Raw genomic sequence first — 8,899 nt, 5'->3', positions numbered from 1 at the left:
CTTGCAGAACCGATTCACCGACCCCAGATTGCAGTGACAGAGACGCCCTGACAGCATTCAGAAATAACAACATAAAAGAAGAATGGCTCTACAGGGACCTCATCCATCACCGGCCGAGAACCATGGCCGGACTCTCCGAATTGATGAATAACTACTGTGCCATGGAAGACGCCTGGCTCGCCAAGGAGAAGCACCAGAACGTCTGCGCGAGTTCGACCGGTTTATAAATTACTATTTCTCCTTTTTATGACATAACTAGCAAACATGCCCGTGCGTTGCAACGGGAGAAGGAAAAATACCACATACCTAATTAATCCAACAAACCACAACAACGACTATAGAAAGGTGCATATCTGGATCATCATAAAGTTATTCTTGTTAAACCTCGTGTCAGCCATTTGAATAGTTTACAACTAAATATGCTACATGACCTTCTATATTAGAACTTTTGTTAACCTAATGATGAATTTATATGCAGAAATCCGTTGGCCCATGCTTATCCAACACAAGAGGTGAACTTGATTAGTGACCACGATCTATGGCCCTACTTTAAAAATATAAGGACTGTAGCCTAGTGGCAAGGGCCCACCCTGCGACCAGGGTTCGAACTCAGTTAGGGTTGAATTTTCTGGAGCCTCACCCCGGGACAAGGGTGGACAGAAAATTGCACAAATATTTGAATAGTACATAAAACAAGACTTAATAAATAGCACGTCGGAAATTACTGCATATGCAGGATTCTCCACGCTCAGCACAAGAGTATAATCATAGTACAGGAACAATGTCAATTAGTAGATGCTAATCATAAGCATGACCCCTCTGAATTCAATAATAGGCGGGATAACTTTATGCTGCATAGCCTGATAGACATCACAAAGTCAGAACAGACTTCTTAAAGATGAAGCATGTAATGAAATATACTCCCTCCGTTCCTAAATATAAGTCTTTGTAGCGATTTCACTATGAACCACATACGGATGTATATAGATGCATTTTAGAGTGTAGATTCATTCATTTTACTCCGTATGTGGTCCATAGTGGAATCTCTGCAAAGACTTATATTTAGGAACGGAGGGAGTACCTAATAATGAAAGGTATGTACGCAAGGAATGCTGAAAAGCTTGATCACTGTATCGTGCTATTAATGCCTTGTCCGATGAGGAGAGGCAAAAAACGCATCCAGAGCTTTTTAGTTCCTTCCAACACCTTCCCCTTCTATAACTGAAACAGAGCACTTGCAGGTTGCTGCCGCCCGGCTCGCTTTCTTCCCCTGTACACACTTCAAGCTATCTCCCGATCAGATCAACACTGAGCTTATTAGCCATTGGGTCATCTCCCTGTTCACTGTTTGCATTTACCAAGCAAAAGGCAGATTAGAGGCCACTCTCATGGGCTTCCAAGTTGAGCCAGCGCAAGCGAGGTTGATGAGGACAGAGAGCACCCAATGTACAACCGCCCTAGGCCCTCCTCCTCAACTGGGCCGCGAGAAATCAAGCCGCTGCCACACATGCTAGGGGGAGAGAGAGAGAGAGAAGCTAGTCAGGACATAGTACAACCACACGCTGCTGCAGGATCTCGCCTCCATGGATAGAACTCAGGAGAGAGAGAGGATCTCCTATCACCCCTGTTAGGGACAGAGATCGAGTGACTTGCCCACAGCAAGTCACGCCGTAACTGGCGGGCGGGCAGCCGTTGGATGCAGGGGGCGGTTCAGATTGAATACTGTAGCGCGAACACTGTGTTTGGTACTATAGACCGGGTTACTGTGGATGGCCTACTGTAGAGAGTTATTTACGTAAAACCATCATACTTGGGGCTAGGATAACTTGGTACCACATTTACGTCAGGGCACAGAAAACCACCGAAATTGCGCCTAACCCGTAACGCGGTGCACTGATTGCCTAATTTAGTCGCGAAAACAGGGAAACTGACAAGTAGGCCCCACCTGTCAGGCTGACTTGGCGTACCTATGTGGACAATACGCTGATGTGGACGGGGAGCCCACCTGTCAGCCTCCAATCTTTTTTCCCTATTTTCTTCTTCCTCCCCAAGTCGCCCCGCATCCCCCATCCTTCCCCTGCGACGCGGATCCACTGGATGCCAGCTCGCCGGCTCCACGATGTTGTCCGCACAGGCGAGGTCACGTGGTGGCGAGTGTCGGCGGACCGGAGAGCCGGCCATGGGAGCCACGCGGTGGCTAGTGGTTGCTGCCTCTCTGGCCATGGGAGCCGCAGACTCGCGGGAATCCGAGCCCGCCGATCTTCAGAAGCCGTGCAGCGGCGCATCTTCCGCAAGTCTCCGGCCACGTCGACAAGCGGGTGAAATTGGACGGGACGGACGATGCCTCTAGCCGTGGGATCACACCGGTGCTCGATTCGTATGTATAGCCCAGTAGCGTGTGATTTCCATGGTCAACGCGCGTCAATTTGGACAGGCAACGTGAGTTCTTTGTGTGATGAGCCGTTGTGCGAGTGCGCGCTCTAGCTTGATGTGTGTGTGCGCGTCCTGCTCCTCGCTGCCACACCCGCGCCAGCCTGCAGTGGCCGCGTCTCGCGCTAGCCATGGCGGCTGGCTGGGCTGTGTGACGCGACAGCTCCCGCGGCTCCTCGCGCTGGGCACGGCGGCCAGCTTGGCTGTCGACGGGACGGCTCCCGCGGCACCGTTGGAGGCAAAGAAATGTATGGACAGCTCCCAGCATCTCCTCTTCATAGCAGCCGTCCACCGTGATCACCGGAGGCAGATGCCGCAGACGTACTCCGGCACCCAGAACCTGCTTGATGGAATGCCCCTTAGAAAGAGATGTGAAGAAGATGACAATATAGTCATTGACGGGTGGGGCCCATGTCTCATTTGCCACATCAGTCGGTCAAAGTTTTTGGTCTTCGCCATGTCAGCCTGACGGGTGGGGCCTATTTGTCAGTTTCCCTGTTTTCGCGACTAAATCAGACAATCAGTGCTCCGCGTTACGGGTTAGGCGCTATTTCGGTGATTTTCTATGCCCTGGCGCAAATGTGGTACTAAGTTGTTACACTAGCCCCAAGTGTGGTGGTTTTGCGTAAGTAACTCTACTGTAGACGAGTCACTGTAGCTTGGGGGTACTATTCACACAGATCTGTCCGTTAATTCTTGATCGGACAGTGTGGAGAGGGAAGCCAGTCACCATACTATTCACCGGTGACTTGCTCACTGGATCTCAATTCCAGGTAGCACGGGTGGCGATGTCACTAAATGTGAGGCCGGCGACCGGCGCGTAGCCGCACAGGTGACCCTGAGCCATGACCCATAGCAGTCCATCAAGGCTCGGGAGGGCGACCACCACGTTGGTCCTGCAGCCGGCCGCGGGTGACATGGGCGAGCGAATAGATGAGGTGAAGCTGCGCGGGGAAGCAGAGCACGATGGAGCACGGCAGCCGGGACGATGCTCTGATGAAGTCGTCGTGATTTAAAGAGTGCGGCAATTTGGATTTTCAATCGAGTTGAGGATTTAGTCGAGGGCTTCAAGCCTTTTTGTCGCGAAGAAGGGCGGACAACCCATGGCCGTGATCTGTATCAGTTCTTGGACGCGGACACGGCATGAACTCCACCAAAGACATGACACGAAGACGTACTCTACTGAATTTTTCTCTGCTCCGAGCTCCAGACAAAGTTAGAGACGAATCGGTCTCCTTTTCCAAGGCAAAAATGCAGGCAAGCGAGAGGTGCGCGTGCAGCAGGCAGCGTGGGCCGAGGCCCGTTGCAGCGACGCGAGAAATAGAAGACAAAATTAATGCGAGACGAAATATCACCTTGATTTAATAGTAGGTATAGATATATCCGGAGTTCGAGGGTTGTGCTGGAAGCCTGAAATACACTGATGTGTGTGTTGTGATTGGCAGGGAGCAAAGCAACATCTGCCAAATTTTGCTGATTCTGCTATGGACCTACGCCTACGGCATATCTCATCTTCTCCTGCTACTTGGTGCGTCACAGCCTGTGCCAAAAATTTTTTTTGAGGCAAGAGCCTGTGCCAAGTGGTAGAGTGTATCGACCGAATTTCTTCCGGTAGAAAGTGTTTTTTAGTTTTTCCTTAAAAATAACGCGTTGGTAGTGTGCCAGCTGATATGAAGTTAACAGACCACCTCATGTGACAGTTTGGTGAATTTTTGCAGATGGCGCTTGCGTTCCTCAACGCAGTTGCGCCGACGGCAGGCTTAACTACTGGCAACTACCTTGGGACCTGCCTATGCATGCATCATCAATAATCCTAGTACATGGGATAGGCCGAAGCATATATTGGAGGGCCCAACGAATTTCTCTGCCCTTTTAATGCGCTCGTTGCATTTTTTTTAATACAGCATAGACGCAGGCGCTTATATATACATGCATACACTCATTTCTGTGAACATACACGCACAACTACCCTATGTGAGCACCTTCGAGAGACTGAGCCGGCATACATCTTGAGTGTTTTATACTTTTGATGAACTTTGATAATAGATTTGAATCTTTTTCGCAAGAAAAAAAAGTACAACAAATATGAAGCTTCCTACATTATAATCATGCAATATCGAAGTGTGTTAATGATACACCATCTTGCAATAAATGAAAAAAAGGCTGCTAACAAACTCAAAATAATCATGCAAGATTTCATAGTATACGAAAGGAAAATGATAGAACTCTGTGCATGGTTGTAATAATGGCTGTAAAATCGACGCTAGGTAACACCGTAGATGGAAACATGGCTGAAGCCAATTACTCCAAAGACACAAGTGTGAGTCTTGTGCCTCCACAGTATAATTGTGTGATGGATACATCAGGATGAACTCCTTCCCCCACGAACATTGCTGCAAACGTCTAAATGGTATTCCCACCGTTTCAAAGTACTTGGTTTTAGTTCAAAGTACATATGAACAAAATGACCACGTGGACACATCAGGATAAACTCCTCCCCTCAAGTGATTTCCAAATTAAGACCGAAAACGTTATCATGTTTAAAAAGGAGAGAGGCACATAATGACAGCTCATGTCAATAAGCTATCAACATCCGATGATTAATGGCTCAAGTGCATAATGATTTTAGATCATGACAAGTGCAACTTTGTGTAGAAGTCAGGTGACAATTTATTTATTTATTTTTAGCAAGAGAAAAGAAATGTGACGTGATGAAATATATAAATGGTTCCTTCTATTAATATATGATACGCATACTCGTGCGTATTCGAGAGATGAAATATATAAATGGCAACCTTGTATCAATCTTCGCAGAATGAAAAAAAAATGTTTAACGGGTTTTTTAAATAGTTTTTTTAGATCTTATATTTTTAGTGTTTTTAGATCTTATAGTATTTTTAGGTGCAACATGCCACTGAGGCCCAAGGCTGACCATAAATTTCAGAGATCATCCTTTCCGGGCCGAAAATTTCCGGGTTGCCCCGGGCCAGCCCGCCCCGATCCTAGATTTCGTCCCGATTGAGCCCTCGAGGGACGCGCAGTTTATTCTCTTGCGATCGACGCGCCGGAGCCGCCTCCAGGACGCCGGCGTGCCCTTCTTCCCTGTGCCTTCTCTCCGGAGGTATTTTCCCGCCGCCCCTCCCCTCCCCTCCTCCGAGCCGTTTCTCGTCACCGTCCCGCCATGGCTGCCACCACAGACCCCGGCGCCGCCGCGTTGTTCGGCTTCGACGCCGCCCTGGCGTACGCACCGCAACCGCCGAGCTCCGCCACGGCCGCCACTACGCCTTGTGTGTGTGTGTGTGTGTGTGTGTTGCGACGGCACCCTGGCGTGCCGGAATCCTTTCACGGCCACTGTTTGCTGAGCTGCACTTGGTTCCAATTTCCAAAACAAATTACACTAGAGAAAGAGAAACATGAGAACTTACTGTGGCTAATAGTTTTCCCCTTCTTTTGTGCCAAGCCCTCTCATATAGTCCTATTCCATCAGCAGTGCTACTGCATTACAAAGAACATATATCAGCACTAACAATTACTCAACAGCAGTTCGAAGGAAGTCCTGTTTGGCTGTTCGATAGCTGCTATGCTTGCATCATTATTAGTTACCTTTCTATCTCATACTGTGAACTTGTGAAGACTATGCCTTCTGAGAAGATCATGTTCAGCACACTGTTTTATCATCTTCCTGCAAGAACTAGTGCAACTGCCATAAAAAAGAACAGCGCAACTGCACCTGGAAACTTGATGTGAAAACAACGTCATGTTTGTGCTGTTTCACTCTGTATTTTCCTGTGAAATAGGATATATTCAGAATTCTATTTTTGAGTTTCTTTTATACCATTGATGCTGGAGCTTTCCTGTGGTTTCGAGCTTGCCATGGAAACATTCATAGCATAAAATTTTGCAAGTTAACATTCATCTTCACTTCTTCAGCCCCTCGAACACTAAAACTTCTGCATTCTGACCCGCAAAAAAAAAAAAAAATTCTGCATTCTGGAGTGTCTTGTGTACGCTTTTTACCCCAAAATTACTTTGCTGCTGTTATAGTTTACTAAAAAAGAGTTTTAACATCTGATCACAATACATAAATTAATTTACCTAGTGCTACTGCTATTATTTTTTATCCATGTATCTAATTCAGTGCCGGCTTTAATTTGGTTTTTATATGTTTGGTAAGATAATCCAGTGAAGTATAAATCCATAATTAATGCTAGAGAAAAACCTTTACAAGTATATACGAATGCATATCTGTTTGGCTATAAAGTAGGTGCACGTTGTCACCATCCCTACCCAGTTTAAAAGGTTAATCCTTGGATTTTTACATCGTCCATCTAAATGTATACAGAAAGAAGCTAGCTATGAGGACTCCTGGTCATGCTACCCAGATATTGTGTTATCCTGATGGTTAGGTCGCAGACTAGTCTCATTGGCCCTAAACAACTATACTTCCTGCTCGAACTTTGGATCGTGCACGTGCAATTGATGATGATCGTGCACGTGCGCCTTGAACCTGACTTGACGTCGACGTTGGATCGTGTGCCTCATACTGGACCTCAGACTGTCTTAACGCCCAGTCTAGTAGGCCCATCTCTCCGCGTAAGCCTGCAGCATGCTCCAAATCACCGGATCTAGCGACGTGGCGACGGATCGAAGTTTCGACCCGGCCTAGGGGGGCAGTCGAATCGGCAAGCCGAAAACAAAGGTTTGGCCTAGCACAAATGTCATGCGAGCGCCGATCTGATTGCCGGCCATTCTGCTCGAAGCTTGTTGCTACATCCCGGACACATGTTGTCGTCATGCGTGAAGCGAGGGGATGAGAGGATTTCGAGAGAAAAGTTAATATTGCAGGGTGACGTGTGTAGGCCTTCACAGGGGAATCATGCGAGACATAGGATCTCAGCAATTCGGACGACGTGCGAACTAACCTGTGGTTGGATGGTTAGAGGGACAGTGGTATCCCCAGCCCACCAGGGTTCAAGTCATGGTGCTTGCATTATTTCTAGATTTATTTCAGGATTTCCGGCAATGCGCTTTCAGTGGGAGGAGACGTTCCCGTCGACGACGAGGCGCCTACGGTGACTTCGTAAATTTCAAGATGACATATCGGCTCAGTCTCGACGTGGGCATGATCGGCGCATCATGAGATCGACGGCCGGAACAAGTCGTTACCCTAAATTTATTACTCGAAAGATTGTTAAACAACTCAGTTGACGCCAATCTCGAGGGTTTTAGCAATATCCATCGTATCCTTAGAATGTTAGGCAGATAAAACAACAGGTCTTTTAGCAAAAAAGAAAAAAAAAAACAGGTCTGGCAAAATATTCCGAGCAAACATTATTTTTCCACGTTAATTTTGTAAATTTTCAACAAGCAGAATGAAAGCAAGTATTCTAGGCACGGGCTCGATTGGCCTACAGCTAGCCCACGCGTGCGCGGTACAACTAGTACCGGATCAATAATAACTGAAAGTTTACGATGGATCGGTAGGTCTTGCCGGCCTGCCAGCCGGAGGGGATGACATTGGTGGCGACGAGCTTGTTGCCGGAGCCGGAGATGAGACGGATCGATATGGGCGCGTGCAGGGTGGACCCCGAGTTGTACTCCCACGTGGCGCCCCACGACTCCTGCATCGGCGCCCAGCTGCCGCCGCTCTCCTGAAGCTCGACGCCCGACAGGTCGCCGTCGCCGGCCTCGTCCTCGATGAGCACAGCAAGGTAGCTGGGGTTGGAGCCGGCGTCTACCTTGAAGGCAATGTCTAGCCCGCCCCATTTACACGGAACCCTGCGAGCGAAGAAGAAATCGAGGAGATGACCGTCGATCCATGCATGGATATCACAGGAACGTGCAGGTAGGCGGAGCACTGGGCATGCATGAGTGTGTGCGCTAGCTAGCGGGAGCTTACCGGTTGTACTGCATTCTGAGGTTGCCGACGGTGCGGAGGTTTTCAGCCTGGCCGGGCAAGGCCATGGCGCCGAACGCCTTCCCGCTGAGGTCAAAGTGCGCAGCCTCGGCCTCGCACGGCCCGCCGGGGCACTGGTCTGTGACAACCACGGTCACAAGCGGGATTGCCGATGCATCTAACCTGATAGCAAGCCCCGCAGCCCTTGCCGCCATTGAAGATGGAGGAGCCGCCCGCCGTGATCATGGCGGAGAACGGAGGCTGCTCCACGTCACCCTGGTACCCGCACGCACCACCTGCAGCACGCCCATGCACGCATCACTACTCACTACTCAGAACACATAAAGAAACTACTGTATACATGTACGCGTCCTATCCTAGCAATGGCATGCATGCACTCTCATCATGGAGGTCTGCATGCGCATATATATACCTACCGTCTGAGCCGGCGCCGTCACGGGGACCGTACCACGTCGCGCCGCCGTCCGACCAGCCTGAGACGCTGCGCGAATGGAGGATGAGGAGGCAGCTGGTGGCTAGAGCCACGAAAGTGACGAAGGAAGAAGAAACCAT

The 8,899-nt window shown here is 48.9% G+C and overlaps 1 pseudogene; it reads right to left on the bottom strand.

The window, feature by feature from the left end:
* Window positions 1–7,868: 7,868 nt before the first annotated feature.
* On the bottom strand, window positions 7,869–8,899 carry LOC109761542 (putative expansin-B14; annotated as a pseudogene).

This window comes from Aegilops tauschii, chromosome 2 (genome assembly GCF_002575655.3).
Source record: "Aegilops tauschii subsp. strangulata cultivar AL8/78 chromosome 2, Aet v6.0, whole genome shotgun sequence".
Classification (NCBI taxonomy): Eukaryota; Viridiplantae; Streptophyta; class Magnoliopsida; order Poales; family Poaceae; genus Aegilops; species Aegilops tauschii.
This window is presented reverse-complemented; position numbering and strand designations above follow the sequence as displayed.